Below are 17639 nucleotides of genomic sequence, written 5' to 3' on the forward strand. Positions count from 1 at the left end.
AATATAATATACTAATATACTATATTATACTCTCTATTACTATACTACTATATTATATATATTACAATATACTATTATATTACTATACTATTACTTAGTATAGTTACTATATATATAGTATAGTAATAGAGAGTATAATATAGTATATATAATATATATTATATATTGTATATACATAGTAATAGTATATATATATATATATATATATATTACGATATACTATTACTATGTATATACAATATATAATATATATTAATAGTATATAATATATAGTAATAGTATAATATATATATAATAATGATAATGATGATTGTGTGGAATTTTCTTTGGAAAAGCATTTTGTTTCGAACGCGAGCGAATCCGTTAATGCGAAAATGATTTTGGATACGGTTTGTTTGGGCATTCTCTGGCGGCGGGCTGGACCGAATCACGGCTAAAGAGACTGAAATATCGAGAAACTGAAATTTTAACGCCCGTAAGATCTCCTCGTCGGCCAAGTTGGGAAGCCATGGTCAAAGGGGTTGGTAGGTCCGGCGATCAAAGGTAATCGCGATGGCGGACGTAAAACAGGGTCCGTATCGAGGCTGCAGGATCTTAGTTCACGCGAATTTCTCGCTCTGCCCTCCTCTTTCTCTCTTTCCGTCGGAGTTGCGCAATCTTCCCGAGGGTGCTTTGCAACGAACCGGTTGTTACCCCGTCCCTCCCCATTTTTCACCTCTAAAGAGATACACGCGTCCCCCGGCCCGAAGGGCCGTCCCTGGTTACACGCTCTGATTCAAACCCAATCTTTCGGAATTATTTGCCAGACTCCCGGTCGTTTATTAAAACTCCGTAGTTTCCACGCTTATTGAACACGATCTCGGGAATAACCTTGATTTTTTTCTGAGCGACAACGGTCATTCTCTTCGAAGCTGGAGCATATGCTACAGAGCTCTGTTTCCAATTACCCCTCTCCGTCTCTCTGTCTCCAATTTACCCCTCAACAGGACCGCCAATCACTGCCAGTTATTGTTTCATTAAATGTTTGCGTATTACCAAATTAACCCCTTGCCATACTTCGACGAGTCTGACACGTGATGGAGATATTTAGGAAGAAGCTGTTAAGTATGAATATTATTCCGTTCTTTTAAGTCGAAGCAAAATTCTGTTCTCTTTGTCATCGATATTTAGGCATTCAATTAAATGCAGGCATACGATAAATATAATTTGTCTTTTTTTCTTCTTAAAGATTATTACAAGCGAAAAAATTCTAATCACTGCAATTATGAAGAAAATAGTACGGCAAGGGGTTAATAAATGCAAGTAAAAATTCACGTTGACACGTTGCAAGCTCGACGAGCGAGTTGATAGAAGATTATACGAATTTTTAAATAATTACTTTAACGGATATTAACGATGACCCGATTAAGGGTTGAAGACATTTTGGAACGATTTTATAGCCTTGTTTTGATCGTGTATCAAGATTCCACAGATTGTGCAGAAATTAAACAATGCACGAGGATCGCGTTTGATCTTTCTCCGAGCAATAATTAACATATATATATCCGAGCAATAATAACAGACACGATTCTGACACTATTTAACCCCTTGCCATACTTTGACGAGCCTGACACGTGATCGAGATTTCTAGTAATAACCTGTTAAATAAATTGATGAATAAAATTAAATAAATGAATAAAATCCTGATTTCTTGTCATCAGTATTTAAACATTTAAGTAAACGTGAACACACGATAAATATAAATTTTCTTTTTCTTCAAAGAAATTGTTGAAATCGGAAATCTTCTAATTATTGCAACAATGAAGAAAATACTACGGCAAGGGGTTAACCCACGCGAGTGCATCGACTGCGATCGATGCCGAATATCGGAAAACAAAAGAAGCACTGTGCAGTTTTAATCGTTTGATATTATTAGTCGACGTTATCATTAGTCGTCTCGCAGTGTTATACCGAACACCTGATCGAGGCGCGATGATCTAATGGACGATACTTCGTCGAGCCTCTAAAATAGCCTAGAAAATAACTACAATAATGTTTCCCTTATTGACGCTCAGATTGTCCACTAAAATAAACAATTTGGGAAGAGAATACACGATTATTCGAGCCTTGCAGCTCATTGTTATAATTGTGGACAATTTATAACTATAAAAATAGGCTCGAACAATCGTATCTCCTCTTCCCAAATTGTCCATTTTCGTGCGCAATCTGCGCGTCAATTAGAGAGACATTTACTGTAGCATGATCGAGTCGCGATGCCACGGGGATAAGTTTGCGGGATATTAAACCGTAAACAAGTGGAAAGAGGAAGAAGGGAATTTTTTGAAATCGTCGAACTAGGGAGACCCTTGAAGGGAAAGTCGGCCGATCTCGTCGAAATTCCGTTTCCCGTGGCCAATCGGATTTCCACCCCCGCGCTACTATTCCATCGCTCTCTCTCTCTCTCTCTCTTTGTTTCCCTCTCGCTCTCCGTCTATTTCTCTAGCCCTCTCTCTCCCTGTTTCTCGTTCCCTCCTCGCACACGAGTCGAGTGTTTACTCGCGTGTTCGAGTTCTGTCAGTGTCGCACGCCGCTCTCTCCGGCAAACAGATCGATCTTCGGCCTCCGCGGCGCCGCTTTTCGCCGATTTTCGTCCGGCAAACGACAAAACCGATCCCTCGGGACAGCGACGGGCCGCCGCCGGGATACCGGGAGTCCGGGAGACCGGGATCGAGCGCCGAAAGACGAACTTGTTCCCGTGCAACAGAACGTTTTAGAGAAGCCTGATCGAAGAGCCGGGGGGGTTGGTTCCCTCTGCGCCGGGCCTTCCCGATTGGTCCGCGGGATTTAGTGCTCGGGGGAACACGACTTTCGGGTTTAATTCCCGGGGAGATTCGTCCGGAGGGGCTCGACGATTGTTACGGGAATAACGAGAGGGATATACAGTGACCCTGGAACACCCGTGTCGCCGTTGATTTCTCTCCGCGCCGCGGTGTTTACCGCCCGAAAATCTCGCCGAGACCGCCTCAGAACTGTCACCGTTGTTTCGTCGCTGTTCCAACATCTGCTGTTTGAAGTTATATCGTAAAACGATCGACGAGCGAGACCGGAAGCATCGAGGTTAAATGCAAACGCCGCGTTCCACGGAGTTCGATAAAGGGCTCGCGAGCGGGTCGGAGAACGTCGCGGACAAGCTCGGCGAAGATTTTATGGGAATTTATGCTATCGGGAATTTATGGTGACAAAAATGACCCGGCCCGTTCGCGTCGTACGATTGAAACACGGAAATTCGTCGCGCAAAGTTGTCCCCGAGACGATCGAAACGCGACTCCGATTAACCGTTCTCGCGCTACGATATTTATTCAGGGTCGCGTCGAGATCCGAGTTCTCTCTCTCTCTCTCTCTCTCTCTGCCCTATCGCTGATAAATTCCCCGGCGCGGAATAAAATGTCTGTTTATCGCGCGGCAACCTTTACTTTGCCGTTCAAATGTTGACGATGGCAGCGGCGGCGGAGTTCGATCATCGATTCGACGAGACGGAATATTCACGGCGACGAGGCCGACGCGACGACGTTACCGAACGTCACCGTTACGAAGAAGCGACGAGGGTTGCGACCTCCGCGAGCAGAAAATAAGCGAAGAATAATAATAACAACACCGATACGCGGATTCCGGGACGCTCGAAACAGCGGCGTCGGGACGCGCTCGTAAAGAATCCCATCCCCTAAAACGCGACCCCGTTGAAACCGTCAACAAGGGCTGCGTGCAGGCCTGCGGAAGGTTTCCGCCGACTGTTCGGACAGTCCGCGGTGTTCGGGGTGGATGGTCGACGGGGAAGAAGGTTCGCGGCACCAGGATTCCTGACGAAATTTCGCTCGAGCAGCAGAGCTGCCTGGCGGCCCGACGCGGAAAAGTGTGCGGCTCTCGCACTCCGGGAAATTCGGTGGTGGTCGTCGTCGGACGACGTCGTTAAACGACGTTTACGTTCGAGTGTCACGGGGGAGGGTGGTACTTACATGTCCAAGTTGGGCCACGTTGAACGACCGGCCTAGGTAAGGACTGGCGGCGATGCGGCGACGCGTGTCAACGTCCCCTCGGACACTTTGTGGCGTGTCGGTGTGGTGTGGTGTGCGTGTGTGTGTGTGTGTTCGTCCTGGTGCCGCTCTCCGAATCAAAGTCGACGATCCTTTAGCCGGGCGTCGTTGCTCCTCATCTTGAGTCACTGGCTCGTCGAAAACACAACAGCGCGCACAGAGAGGGTGGTAGTCCTCGATCGGCACGACGTCGACGTCGACGTCGACGACGACGACGACAACGGATTGCTCACGGATATGCTCACTGTTCCTCACGCAGGTCCTCGCACCCCTGAACCGTTCGTTCTGCACTGAACGAGCCCCTCGTCCTGTCTCTCTCTCTCTCTCTTTCTCTCTCTCTCTCTCTCTCTCTCTCTCTCTCTTTCTTCTCGGCGAGAGAAAGAGAGATAGGTTGCGAGAGACGCAGCAAGCGAGACAGACAGACAGACAGACGGAGATATCGCAGTGGGGGGATGAAAGGGCGACGTCGAGGACGCGGAAGGCAGGTCAGGTTTGCGCGCGCGAGAGGCCGACGACTCCGACCTCGGGGTCCACGTCGACGACAGGGTGTAACGAGAGGTGTCCCGGTGGCCGAGGATGCACAGGTCGGCGGAGTCGAGCACCTGGGATCGAGCAGATCACTTGGACCGAACCGGTGGTGGACGAGGCGAGCTGGCGAGCTGGCACGGACGAACGAGGCGGCTCAGACCACCGGAGAAGGAGTAGGAGTGCGAAGAACGCCGGAGAAGAGGGGTGTACCAGTGCCGATCGGTGGGGAAGCGATTTCGGGCAAGGGTGGCGAGGGTGGCGAGGGTGCCTGGGTGGGGGCGCGGAGGGAGGCGAGAGGTGGCTCGCGAGCCCGTGCCTCTGTCTCTCGCTCTGCTCGCTTCGGGCTCCTCTCTTTCTCTCTCTCTTCCTCTCCCTCTCCCTATCTCTCTCTCTATTTCTCTTTATCTCTCTCTCTCACTCTTTTTATCTATCTCTCTCCTTCTCTCCGCCAGTCTGCTCGCCTACCTGCCTACCTGCCTGCTTGCCTGCCTATCTCTCCTGGCGCTGCCTGCGAGCCAGCTCAGTTTTGCTCTCACCCCTCCGCCGCTTCTGCGCCTCTCTCTCTCCACCAGCTATCCCAACCCCCAACGAACACCTCGCTCCGCGCTTCCTCCAGCTCTCTGTCTCTTTGGCTGCGCAGGACCCGCCACGACCCGGCCAAACCCAGACACCCAGCGTGTAGGTACCGCGGGCTCGCATTCGAGGTAGCTCCAGCCACCCCAGCTGCTCCATCCCCACCAAGCCAACCCCGTATCTCTGCCAGGGACGTAGCGGTCCGGCGCCGGCACCCCGACACAGCCGCGGAATTTCGATTTCGATTTCAATTTCGATTTCGGTCGAGCCAAATAATTAACAACGAGCAGCTCGACACGGTATTCGAACCCACGGACGACCGATCGTCGTGTTTGTGAATATTCAATCGACGACGACTGTCACCGCGTTCTCGGATTTGCTCGTCAGTTTTCCGAAATAAAGATTTGTAATCTTTTTAATCCGCGGGTATCTCTCGACCGTCTTCGAGACGCGAGTGTCCTTTTATACGGAATAAAAGTAATCGCCGGGCTCTGCGTGCTCGTAATGATTGGCTAAATCGGATCATTCAAGCAATAAGAATCGGTATTGTAATTGATGAAATTTGGATTGCATAGATTGTAACTCTCGTCGGAATGTGTTTAGGGTTGTCGCGAAGTTTTATCACGGAAACGTCTCGCAGCGCTATGTTCAATTGTGTCGCTCCTCTCTTATTTACCGTTGGCTGAAGGGCTTTGGCCCGTAAACAAATATTATTATTATGATCAAAACAGATCCATGAAGACTCTTCTTGCGGAACAGTCTTTCCGTTGTTCACAGCTACGAATTCTCCCTAAGTTTCCTTCAGCTTGCAAACAAAAAAGGACAATTCTGGAACCGGAGATGCGATTATACCCCTTGCACTTCGTTTTTATAATTATTAACAATCCATCAAACTATCAAAGTGAGCTGCACTTCCGAAATTGACCACTTCCGTTTACAAGCTAAAGGAAACATTGCGGAGAATTTACTGTATTCGCTTCGTTTCATTGCCGAAAATTGAGCGATCGGGCGCCGATTTCGACGCGTTGGGTGAAAAATGACCCGGTAACCGTAGCGCAAGGAATACAGTAGTGTCTCTCTAATTGACGCTCAGATTGTTCAGAAAAATGGACAATTTAGGAAGAAGAGGTACGATTATTCGATCATCGCGATTCATTTTTATAGTCGCGAATTGTCAACAACTATACAAAACGAGCTGCAAGGCTCGAACAATCGTATCTACTCTTCCCAAATTGTCCAGTTTTGTGTACAATCTGAGCGTCAATTAGGGAGACATTACTGTAGAGCGCAAGTCCTGCGACTTTTCCAAAAGTCGATCCCGAAAAAGGAGCCGATCTTTCTGTTTTGTTTATGATCGTTGTACGGTGGGTCTTTTATACGCCGGTCTTATAAGTCGATCGGTCTCGGCTTGATTAACGATCTTGAAAAGACAATGCCTTTTTTACTTTGATCGACGGATTCGCAGTTTCGGCCAGAAGCTCCGACTGCTCGTGTAAATACAGCTCTCTCTCTCTCAACGGCAACGCTTCGCGCAGACGGATGCACCTGCATCGTATGGTCAGCAATAGTCAGTCTGTCGTTTGATTGTTGCTCGTAAAACACAATTGCTGGGGAAACAGCTGCATAACTTTGTTATAGGGGCATCCGCGGATTTCTGTCCTGCGTCCGCGTAAGGGCATCGGCGCGATTAGCGTTTCTCTAGCAGATCCGATTCGAATTTTTTCGTCGTCGAACGGGGAAAAATTCCGTCAAAATTCAGGCGGAAAAGGTAACTTCGGCTTCGCGCTTCGTTTCGCAAGGAGAACGGCGCCGCGATCAAAGCGAACGGAACGGTGTAACAGTAGAGATTTCACCCTTTCACAATGGGCCCCGATAGACTGTTACAGAATTTTTGTTCACGAAGTTACAGCGGCGCAAACGTCGACGATTCTTCGATCGATTAAAGAATAATCCTCGAACGTTCCGATCTATGGTGTCTTCGATTCCCGTTTCTTCTTCCCCCGTCAAAATTATAAAATAATTGTATCGTATTACAATGGATAAACAACGTTTAATTTCGTTGGAAAGATCCAAAACGCGAGGCTTCGTAGTCCGAGCGAAGGGTTAATTTCGTTCGCCGTTTCATCAGGATTAATATTCGTTAACGAGCAGATTCTTCGGCGTTTTACTTCGAACGTGCCGGAAACGTGCGAGAGCCCGCAGACGAATAATCGGTTTGTTTTGTTTTCGATGAAACAAACTGCTGCGCTTGCGGGGGGCGGCCCCTGTTAGATACTAGGCTTATCTTCGCGACCGCTCCGCTGATTTGCCCCTCGCCGAGGGTTCGGCGCAGTGTAAACAGTAACCTGCTTATAACACCGGTGGAAGTATTCCTCACCGCTAATTGCGTTACCGGTTACCCGCGCAAATGGTGATTCGAGGGTAAACAAGAGGAACTTTATCCGGCATCCACTTCGATTCGAAGAATCCGCGTTTCCGACAGCCATAAATTTACACGCCGGTACAAAAAGATTCGTTCGCTTAATGCGATGCATAATTCTTAGTTGAACGTGCTGTCGTTCGGTCCCGCTATATTTCCATCAAAATTCGTTCTCATTCAAAAGGTTGTTATATATAATATATTAATATTAATATATATGGTATATTAATATAATATAATTATAATATAATTATTATAATCATATTATATTTTTATATTATATATATTATATTATTAATATTAATTAATATAATTATAATATAATATTATGGTATATTAATAGTAATTAATAATAATATTATAATATTAATATTATAAAGGTTATTATATATAATATATTAATATTAATATTATATATAATATATGTAATATAATAATAAATGCATACTATATTAATATTGATATAATAATAAATGCATAATATATTAATATTGATATAATAATGAATGTACAATATATTAATATTAATATTATATATTACCACGTTAATTTTAATGCGTTTTATCTTTCTGTCCCAGAGAGCAGACTGTTAGCTGTGCTGTTAAATCCCGATTCCGTTGAAATTCGACGAGAACAGCTTTGTTCCGCGTAAAAAAAGAACGATGATCAGGAATTTTTATCGACTCGTGAATCAAAGTTCGAATTTTTGTCAAAATGTTTCACCGTTTCACCGCGACTCGGTTCGGTAAAATTTTCGGCCGAACAAATGTGGAGGAACAGAGAAACGCTCGACGCTCGTGAAGGTAGAAAGCACGGAAAACGTGGAGAATCAGCCCCGCGAAGAAGGGTTGAAGCGATCGAGACTCCCTTTTTTTTTCTCTTCCTTCCGTTCGCGGAGAGCGTTCGACGGGTTTCGACGAGTAGCGTGAGGGGGCCGGAGGGGGAGGGCTCATTTACCGGTGATGTCGCGAAATTTCGCGTGATTATGTGCTCCCCGAGCGGAACAATCTCGCGTCGCGTCGACGCGAACAGGATGACGGCGCGGCGGCCGCGGCGACGGCGGCGGCGGGCTTCGGATTCGCGGTTAGATTTCGCGGAGTTACACGGCGCCGTGGCCGCGAATTATTCGACTGTGGAGCAGCTGGCCAGAATCTCCCGCGTTTGCCCTCCGTGGAAACTCCCCCGCGAATGCCATCAGCATTTTGTTTCCAGCGAAACTTTACTCCGCGATTCGATCTCGCAGGGCTCTCTTCTTCGAGGGCGGAAAAAGTTAGCAACTGTAGGCACACGTAGCTCTTCGGGCCGCTTAGATTAGATTTAAATCTTCCGGCTGTTACACCCTCCACGCCGAGGCTACCACCGCCGCAATTCGAAATCTTACATTCTCGACCGATCTGTCGTTCGAAGATCGCTACACAATTACGGTAATGTCTCACTATTCGAGCCTTGCAGCTCGTTTTCGTATCTCTTAACAATTCGTAACTATGAAAACGATCCGCAAGGCTCGAATAATCGCATTTTCGCCTCCCAAATTGTCCATTTTTGTGCACGAGATTGCTCATTTTTGTTGACACCATCTGAGCGTCAATTACAGAGACATTACTGTACAGTAATGTCTCCCTTACTGACGCTCAAATTGGACGCAGAAAAATGGACAATCTGGGAAGAGGAGATACGATCATTCGAGCCCTGCGGATCGTTTCTATAATTATTGACAATCGATAACCATGAAAAACGAGCCATGAGGCTCGAATAATCGTATCTCCTCTTCCCAAATTGTCCAATTTTGTGGACAATTTAAGCGTCAATTAGAGAGACATTACTGTACATCAATCGTAATGCCGTGAGCTGACTTAAGTTCAAAAGGTTATTATATAATATAACTCTGTATTTTTAATTAAAAGTACTAATTAACTGTGTATCAATCAGCTCGAAAAGTCCTGTCACACCATGGGGTTCTTTATGCTATTATTCCTCGCCGTGTGAACACCGCTGTCCTATTTAAAAATATCTTCGCTACTTTTCCCGCGAATCTAGGAAACCTCTTTGCCAGTCTGAACTGTGATTCCACGCCGACATCGATTATAATAACTTCGTGAACTTCTTCGACTAGTTTCGCTCGATGTTCCCGCAAAGATCCTTAATTTTCATCATTCGAGTAATCTACGCGCGAAATCAACAGTGCAGTTGCACCGTTCAGAATCAGTTGTCTGGTTATTATCTTTCTGCTATTTTTTATCGATATTTCATGGAAAATGTACCATCGATAGCTTTCAGACACCGGTCGATCCTCGAGCAAGAACCTCACCGAAAACCGTACGGTCGCTTCGAACACTTTAAATCGTGTCTTCGTCGATGTCAATAATTTCAACCCTTTCATAGGCACTGGCAACTAAGCTTCCCACCCGCTTTCAGCACACGTATGGACATCAGGCTCAAATATTTAGATCGTTGAAATGTGCTGCCATCTATATATGGGTCTCACCGCCCCTAATTTCGAAGGGTGAAAAATTGAAAAATAACAGGAAAGCGAACAACAGCCGCGTTACTATATGATGAAATTATACTAAATTATATTATATTAAAATTCGTATCGTGCCCGTGAAAGGGTTAAAGCTTCGATCGATCCATCTTTTTCGCTCGAATGTCACAGACTCGACCCCGTTAACGCTAGATTTACGAGGCACAAAAGAGAACAGCTGTTTTATATATTAGTCTATAAAAGATAATAATAATATAATAAGACATTTATCCGGATTTTTAACAAGCGTTATTGTATAACATTTGGCCGTGAGCAACGTATAAATCGAACGAACAACTCGTAAATGTATCTTCACGATATGAATACAATAATGTCTCCCTAACTGATGCTCAGATTGCGCACAAAAATGGACAATCTTGGAAGAGGAGATACGATTATTCGAGCCTTGCGGCTCGTTCCTATAATTGAGCCGTTTATTTCGAAAGTGGCATAAGTCACTTTGTTTTTAAGTCGATATATTCAAGGGTTTGCGTTTCAACACGTTTAAAAATATGGATGCTAACTTTCGAGAAGATTTGCTTGTATTTGTTATCTCAGGATACTGAGATATTTCTCTCGGTATAAATAATTTCGTATAAACATTAAAAAATCACCACTTTGCATTACGGTAAAGCGACTTATGCCACTTTCAAAATAAACGGCTCAATTATTGACAATCGATAACCATAAAAAGCGAGCCGCAAGGCTCGAACAATCGTATCTCCCCTTCCCAAATCGTCCATTTCTGTGCACAATCTGAGCGACAATTAGAGAGACATTACTGTAACCGTAAATCAAACAAAAAATTAGCGACCCGTCATTTCGCTTAATTTCCGCGAATCTAGCGTTAATTACTTCGCGTCATCGTAACGCACCCTCTCGTGCATTAAAAATTGCACCAACAGTTCGCGTCCTCGAATCGAATAAAAATTCAATCGACCGCATCGCTTCCTGGAAAAATCTGTTACGAATCCTCGCGCTTCGCCAAGGTCCCCGATGATATTTTCGGGCTTCGCCTTCCCCCGGAAAACGGGGCGGCTCCGTGCTCCCGCGTCCGCTCGTCGATCCACGAATTATCCGATCGAGCAACAACGAACTCGGTATCTGCGCCAAGAATCAGTCACGCGACGCCGCGGTGGTCGGGCCACACGATCGGCCCCCCTGTTTCGCCTACTTTTTTCCCCGGGAACGTTGTTTCCCCGAAGTTTGCCGACCCTCCGAGCTCGGATTCCCTTTCCGTCGTCGTCGTCGATCGGGCGGCGCGACATTTCCGTCGAACCTGGAACGGCGATCGCTCAGCCTGACCGTCGTCAGGCCACGGCTTCGCGGTCCGTTGTCTAATTAATTCGCGGGGAAGGGAACAACCCCCCTCGCAGCGCCCCGCAATCGATAATTCTTACGCGTACGCGGACGTCGTTTCGACGACGCTTTGTCAACGTCGTTTTCATATCGGTAATTGTTATCCTCTCGACTAAACGCGAACGATTATTCTTCTTAATTAATTAGCGGCGACCCAGCGGGTACCAAACCAGAATAAGAGAGGCGGCAGAGAGAAAGAGACGAGAGCGTAGGGGTGGGTTCGGAAGAAAAGCCCGACGGTCCCGCGGCCGGAAATTTATGCGCGCGGCGTGTAATACTACCGCGACTGATATCGATGGCCGTGGGATCGTGGCTCTTACAATTATTCCCTTTAAGCCGGTCCTCCCGAAAATTTCTCCTCCGTAGAGGCTTTCCTATTTCTCTGCTCCCTTCTCGTACTCTCTGTATGTGTGTGTGTATGTGTGTGTACGCGTGTGTGTTTGATTGCAAGCCATTCGAAGGGGAGTGGGAGAAGAGGACGAAGCGAGAGAGCCATTTGCGAAGCGAGAAACAAAAAGCAACTGGATAAGAGGCAAGAAAGTAGGACGGAGCAGTGTCTTCGGTCGCTTTCCTTCTACTCGAGACGGAGCACACCGGCCGCGTTTTTCTTCGGCCGTGAGAGGGTAATAGTCCTCGCGTGCTCGAAAGAAAATTTTACTAATATAGCCGGGACGAGCAGCGCAGCCCGGAATTGTAGTTTCGTCGCTGTTAATCGCTTCCTGCTTCTCCGACAGCCCGCCACCCTCCCACCCTCTACGGGCCGCGGATCCTCGCGATTTAGGACGCTCGGCGACGATCCGACGTGTCCGTTCGTCCATCGAGCGAATCATCCCGCGCGAGCCTGTCTCCCTCGAATCGTCGACCCTTCGTTCTCCTACGAGAACGTCGACTCCTTTCTCCCGCGTGCCGTTCACGCGGGAGGGTTGAATTACAATTCGGTGCTTGTTAACCCCTTGACGTACCGTTTTCTTCGCTGTTGCTGCGATTCGAAATTATTCGATTGCGATAATTTCTTGGAAAGAAAAGGGAATCGTCGACCGGCTGGTTCGCCGGGAACAAGATTTATCGCTTCGTCATTTCGACGGATCGCTCTGCCCTTAACCCGTTCGCATCGGACAACGAAACGCGAGGATCGTTCGTGGTTACCGCGTCGACGGAAAAACTTGTACGCGAATATTAGAGAGGGACTTTTGCGACTTTCTCAGAGACAAAGATCCGTTCCGAGTTCGAACCGACGCCGGTGGTCCCGCAATTTGTGACGAGTGCCTCGGAGCGGGAAAATTCCGCGGCCGGTCGGGGCCGCCGGGACGGGGCTTCTATTTATGGTCCCGTTGAGTTTATTGGCTCGCTACTTCGTTACCACCGAGTAGACACTGGATGTAATCCTCGTAGTAAACGCGTCCAATTGCCAGCGAGGCTGACATTAAACTCGCGGTGCTGCTTGCGACCGGCTCACCGTGACCGGCGTTCCGACCGGCAGTTGCCAGCGATTGAAAGTGGTACCAGGTTCTAGAGCGGCGCCTTACGGCACTAACGACAACCCCCTCCGATTCCCACCCCCGCGTTTGGCCACCCCTCTCGACCCCCTCGCGCCGGGTCAAGCTCCCCGCGATCAGCACCGAGCCGCACCACCGTATATAGATACCTATTCCGACGTGCCGTGCTCGATCGGTCTGCTCGAAATTACTCGCGAAAGACGTTCGTCGACGCTCCGAGGGCGGCCGTTGATCCGCACCGTACCCGCACGTAAATCGAGAACACGAGGAACACCCTCGCAGGGGACCGACGCTGATACAAATACGATTTTTTTCATTTTTTTTTTTTTTGGTCGAACTGGATGAAAGTTTGACCTGTTGAGAGACACCCTTGTGGTCGAGCTTCTACTTTCTCCTGTTTTTCTTTTTTTCTTTCGATTTTAATCAGGATTCTGTGATCATCGGATCTTTGTGCATAAAATCAAAATGTTGTTCAGCCAGCTCAATTAACTTGATCTAAATAGAAACGTTATTCGAAAATGATGCAACGGTGTCCTTGAATTCTCCGAATATTTTCGGAGTACTCTGTTTTTTCGATTCGTGCAATCTCTGCGTCGAATCCGGTGTCCGGTAATCATCGACGTCGATCCGAAGCATGAGAGACATCAAATTCCAAAATTTCACAATTACATATCGAGATCGTGGGACACGCTATCGGGATCCGAACGCCGGGATCCATTTTTTTCAATAAAAATCGTGCGACGTCTCGACAAACGCGATCCTCTTTCCAACCGTTCGAGGGCTATGCATCTTGTTTCCGGAAGTCGCGGGCCATAATTTGATTACGACGCCGACAGAACTGTTCGTTTCTCCGCGGAAGATATTTTTATATGGCCCCGGTTCTACGAACGCGAACAATTTCAGGGAGCGCCGAGCACATAGGTAACTTCGCAGGTGTTTTGCGTGCGGTCCCCCTGGCTCTGGCACCTTGAGAAACTACTTTCCTCGCCAGTTTCATCATCGTTCTTCCGGAACGACGACATTGTACGAAGAAAAAAAAAATCGAAGGAAAACGGAGCCGGCCTTTTTTGTCAGGGAGACACGTGACTCGAGAGGGGGGGTGGCGGCGGCAACGGCGAAGAGGGAACGTAAGACGCGGGGGGCCAGCCGAGTTTCCGATCGATCGAACACACAGCCGAAGAGACTCGTTGATATACAAACTGGAAGACAGCGAACTCGCCCCGTGCTGCTCCTCGCCGGGGCGATAATTATCTCGGGACCCGGTCTGGAACAGTTCGCTGGAAGTTATCTAAGCACGCGGCAACTTCCGAGATCTCTTTTCTCCCGGGGACGTGGGGGCCCCCGTGATCGATAACAGTTTTCGCGGCGCTGTGTTCCCCCCCGTTCTCTGCCACGTTCTCTGCGGTATTTCCACTGTGCCGTGCTGGCGGGAAAAGAAAAAAGGACGTTGATCGGCCGGGCAAAAAAAATACTTGAGCGGGAGCGCAGAGAGCGTCGCGGATGCGGGGATGAAATTTTTGGCGGCGGCAATGGCAGTGCAGGACACTGGCGGAGGATACGGAGCAGTGGCGGCGGCGCCTCGCGGACGCGCATCGATCACGCGCCATTTTCCAGCATCCTTTTTTTCTTCCTCTTCTTTAGGCAACGCGCATCAATTTCTAAGCATCGCGGCGGGATCCTCGAGCCAACCGGAAGCGGAAGAATCGATCGGCCTGGAATGGCTCGCCGATTAACGTCAACTTATTTCTCCGGCCCGGTATTTTCGGTCGCTGGAGGATCGATCTCTTTTCCCGGCATCGGCTGTACAAGGCTCTCCGAAATTAGGGTTGAGTGGTTGCAAATCCATTTGCAAGAGCTCGGCTGCCTCGATCCGGTCAGGTCGATTTCGAAAGTACAAGGATGTGTCTCCTCGAGGCTTGTAAAACTGGTCGAGCGATGTTGATGGGCAGTACTTAGAATTCTTAGAATTCTTTCGCATCGATGAACGAATCTGCGTCCCCTGTTATTTAGGCTGTTAACCGAGGCTGGCGTCCATTTCTACAAATCAATATTACATGTATTTATTTTTTGGAATCGACGTTCACGATTTCTTCGATCAACGACGAAACGGTCTGCCGGACAGAATTTGTTCAGTGGCGCAGAGAACGATCGTAAGAATTCGTCAAAAAAAAAAAAGAAAAAGGAAAAGAACAAAGAAACAAAAACAGGACGACTCTCTGAATAATTCGGGCATTGAATTTCTATCGGTGTCCATGTCACCTAATGCGGGAGCCGTTCTTCCCCTCCCATAAACGCAGGCACGAGCGACCATAAAAGAAACGGTGTCGAAGGTGTTTTTCGTTGTCGAATACACGCGGCAAGTTTCATTACGATCGGCGCGGCGGTGCCGCCCGCGAGAAAGAAACGCGGCTTTGTTCGCGCTCGTGCTATTTTCGAGCCGGCCCTGAATTTTAATGAGCATTACAATCGTGTCGACCCCTTTGGGATCATCCGACGGAGCGGGGCTCGAGTGACCTTAAAAATCCTTTCACGCCCCGAGAACCCGCTGCATCATGCACTTGTTACGCGGCCGATGAGTAGTCGGCCCCTGTTGCAAATAATTGTAAACGCGAGCTGATTCCAGATTAACCGCGACGTCGTCGCTCGCGGATTGGAAAGGTCGAGGTCTAACACCTTCAGAGTCTCTAGAGTCCCTAGGCTCTCTCTCTCTATCTCTCCCTCTCTCTTTCTGGCAACGGAACTTCGGACCTCGACTCTCCCCTCTGCAGTCCCTAGGGCTCTCGACGGGACCTTAATGGAGATCGATGGCGTTTCGAGTCTACCGCAAGTTCTCGGAGCCCTCGGTGTCCCTTGACAAAAGGGCCGCGAGAATTCTGCGAGTCCCTTAAAGGAGCCTCGGTAATCCCGTCTACAAACTTCGGCAAGCCGTGGTTCACGGTGTGTTCGGGCTGTTTTCGCGATATTTATAGTCTACAGCTGGTCCTCGGAGATCCGCACACTAAGAATCTCTAGAATGTAATTAAAAGTACATACCTCGGCGAACGCTGTCCGTAGATCGTAGAGGATCTCCGTAGAGCCCGGGGTCTTCGATCCCGCAGCATCTTCACGAGCCAATCTTCAGAATCTTGTGTGTCATCATCCGATGGCAGCCCTTGTCCTCGGCGGTCCTATACCGCGGGAACGTCCTCGAGAACGTGGAGGAGAAATCCCTGAAACATGATTAAGATTAATAATTACCCCCGTAATCCCGGTTATAGATTTTCCAAAGGGGCGCGCGCTGCTCTCGCAAAGCTGCTGTCCTCGAACCACCTACCTTCGAAGTTGTTTTTAGAGGTCCTGGCTATCTGGACCACGGTACCACCGCCGTTAGAAGCCGGACGTTCGTTAAATATCGGCGGAAGAGTGTCCCCGCAATCCCTTTCCCTGACTGCGGCCGTCACAAGTGTCCATTCATGGATACTTTAACAACTCCTGGCCAGAGTGCACGGTTGTTCCAAGAATCCAAACTCGGAACTTCCCAGGTATAAGTTTCTAGACACTCGAAGAAAGTAGTTCCGCGATATAGGAACGGAGAGAAAGAAAGCTGGAAGTCGCCGGTAGAGAGGAGAGGGCCCGTGCTGAGGACGGTAGAGAGGGATTCGATCGGGACATAAATCCCCGCGATTCTTCTCGCGCGGCAGCATTTCAATCTCTTGGAGCATCGGCCGGCGAGACACGGCTAATCGAGCGTGGACTGGCCACCCCCTCCCCCTCCTGGTCACGGACCCGCGCCACGGACCTCGTAGGTACACGATATTCAAGCCGCGCCTTTGTGCCTCGTTCCTGACCGTCGGCGATTTCGCGCTGCGCTTACAGGCCGCTTTGTCCGCTCTCGTTAAATGATGTATCGTTCGCGGCGCGGCTGGCCGGCTGGCTGGCTGGTCGAGCTGCCTGACTGGGCCGACTAGTTGGCTGGCTGACTGGACGTATGGCGACGGAGTCAGTCAAAAATTTCAGGCCGCGATACCGATGACATTTTTCTTCGTTCCTGTAACGTGCAATAAACGTTGAATAGATGAATACAAATGTTCGTCGCGCGCTCCTCGATTCCATGACGGAACCACCCCCATCGATTCCACCCTCTAAACGCTGGCACGCCTCTTGATTTCGAAACGCGCCGCGAGAAACCGGCGCAAGGGAGAAACCGACACGCGAACGCCCGTCGTCACGTATACGCCAAACAAATCCGCGGGACTTTAGACACGGTTCTTGACAATCCTGCTAATAGGGCGAAATGATTTATGCGCTTTAACGTTTCTGAAAGAGAAAGAGAGAGAGAGAGGGGGGAGAGAAAGAGAGGGAGAGGAAGAGCAAAGTTTCGTCGAAATCGGGTGACGACGACGCGAATCGTCGGAGCAATTCCGGATCGGGCACGGCGCTACGGCGCGAGTCGAAGCCGCTTAATCGCGCGTGAAATCGTCGGCAAATCAAACAGGCTGATGATCACTCTTTACGAGGGTGGCTCTCGAATTACACGGGGAACGGGGGCGAGGAGGGGTCGGATAGGGAACAGTCGATTCCCTGGAAGGAGCGGCGGTTCCATAGGAGATTAGCAATGTCGGAGCTGGTAGGTTCGCGCGAAGATTAGATACACCCAGCAAAGGTGTAGTTAACCCGGGTCTACCCGCGCTGAT

Source organism: Megalopta genalis, chromosome 2 (genome assembly GCF_051020955.1).
Source record: "Megalopta genalis isolate 19385.01 chromosome 2, iyMegGena1_principal, whole genome shotgun sequence".
Classification (NCBI taxonomy): Eukaryota; Metazoa; Arthropoda; class Insecta; order Hymenoptera; family Halictidae; genus Megalopta; species Megalopta genalis.